Source organism: Macrotis lagotis, chromosome 1 (assembly GCF_037893015.1).
Source record: "Macrotis lagotis isolate mMagLag1 chromosome 1, bilby.v1.9.chrom.fasta, whole genome shotgun sequence".
Lineage (NCBI taxonomy): Eukaryota > Metazoa > Chordata > Mammalia > Peramelemorphia > Peramelidae > Macrotis > Macrotis lagotis.
The window spans coordinates 908,635,843-908,638,244 of NC_133658.1; positions in this window are offsets into that span (position 1 = coordinate 908,635,843).

Here is a 2,402-nt window from a genome sequence, read left to right on the forward strand (position 1 = left end):
TATTTCCTTGTCATCTCTCAAGGGCAAGGCTGATGAGAGAGATAAGATCAACATTCACTTCATTCTGTGTATCATTATTTCACCCAACTATATTCCACTTCTAAGATAAAATTAATTCCTGCCCATTGTGTTCCAACATACTAATTGGGATGGAGGTAGATCTTCCATCTAGGGTGCCCAAGTCTATGGGTAAACTGATTATAGAGGTAGTCCCCTTCTCCAAGTGGTGTGATGTCTCTTTCCCAGCCTCTCATTAGAATAGGTTCACTTATCATTAATTGTTAATCAGTCAGAGTTGATTGCCACCCTCAAGAGCACCCCCTCTTCCAAGGGTATATAAACTTTGAGCCTATTGTCATAAGTTTTCGGTCCAAGAGAAATGACCAAATGACCATTATTCTTATTAATAAAATGCTAGCATTATTAATAAAATGATTATTACCCAGAAATTATGTCTCTCAAATCTTTTAAATGTCACACAGAAAACCAGATTGTGAAGGATAGATTGGAGAAAGGGGAGGCTGGAAGTAAAAGAACCCAATTAGAATGCTCTTTCAAGAAATGATAATAACCTGGACCAGGTGGTTGTATCAGTGGAGAGAAGCAGATATATATGATATGATTGTGGAAATAAAATTGGTAAGACTTTGATTTGATATCTGTTTGATATGGATAGATAAGAATGAGAGAGCAGCACTTTCAGTTTACAAAACTGAGGGATTCGAAGGATTGAATTGGTAAAGTGGATAAAGCACTGCACTTGAAGGGAAGAAAACCCAAATTCAAATCCAGCCTTAGATTCTTCTTAGCTATGAGACCTTGGTCAAGTCACGTAATTTCTCTCAAACTTAATTTCATCATCTGTAAAATGGGAGTCATAATAACACCTACCTCCCAGGGCTATTGGGAATATCATATGAGATAAAATATGTAAAATGTTGAAGTTCTATATAAAAGAAAGCTTTCAATCAATCTGTAAACATTTTTTAAGCACCAACTAGATATCACACACTGGGATATCTGGGAATACAAATATGCTGGGAATACAAAAAAGAGGCAAAAGACAGTCCCTGCCCTCAAAGAGCCTATAAACTAATGAGGGAAGGGGTGGCTAGGTGACACAGTGGATAGAGCACCAGCCCTGGAACGTCAGACACTTAGTCGTTACCTAGCTGTGTGGCTTTGGGCAAGCCACTTAACCCCATTGCTTTGAAAAAAAAAAACCAAACAACCCAAAAAACCCCTAAAAAAAATAAAATAAAATAAACTAATGAGGGAGACAAAATCAAAACAAATATATACAAAGCAGAGATAATTATTGGGGGAAGACAGTAGAAATAAGGGGAAAGTTTCCAGCTATCATTATTTTTGTCCCCTCAAAAGAAAGAAAGAAGTTAGGAGCAGAGTTCTGTTTTGGACATGTTGAATCTGAGATGGCTACAGAATAGAGGGGAAAATCATAGCACTAATTCAATAATTGGCTATCATTTCTCTTAGTGGGAATCACTCTTCATAAGAATCAGAGATGAATCAGAGATGAAAGGGACCATCTAGGGCCATTTTATCCAACCCATATCAGAAACATAGAAAACAACAGAAAAAGATAAGAGATCGAGGGGGTGGATAGATCCTCCTAGGGCCTGTATGTAGGCAACAGGAAAGGAGTCAGTCAGCAGGGCACAAAGGGTTGGGCAAGGGGTGTAAATAAAAGGAGAAAATCTTGAAGAAAACCAAAAGAGTAAACAGAGGGATTGGTCTTGGTAAGAAGAGCCAACACAGGATTACTTTGCCAAAAATATGTGAGAGTTGGAAAGATGAGAATCGGGGGGGGGGGGAGAAGGAAGCAAAGAAATCATTATGACTATCCATCTGACTCTGTTTTTAGACTCTCTAAGCCTAGCCTCAGTCCCATATCCCCAGTCAGCAAAGCATTTGTGGTCTCCATCTAGAACATCAGAGTGAAGGATGAGTCTATTCAGTAGGAGAGACTTGACTCATCAAGGTTGAGCGTGTGAGAGAGGATATTGTCAGGGTTACCTCTACTCTGGGAAAACCAGATTAGAACAGAGCACCGTTAGTCCAAGGAAACTCATTATTTTCCCCAGTATCCTCCTCCCAACTTGCTTCTTCCTATTGAGTGCCCACCATCTTCTCAGTTACCCACATCATCATCTCTTCATGCTTACAAGTTCTTTTCTTGTTCCTTGAGTCTTGTTCTGGTAGTCAACAATCCACTGAGCCTGGGCTTCTCTTTTGATCATTCTTCCAAAGCAATTGGAATGCTTTATAATGAGAGCATTTATTCATACTCACTTTTTGAATCCTTGGCCCCTTGGTGTTGTGGCAAAGCTAAAGGAAATCAATCAATCAATAAATGTGTATCTAGTATCTTCTATGACCTA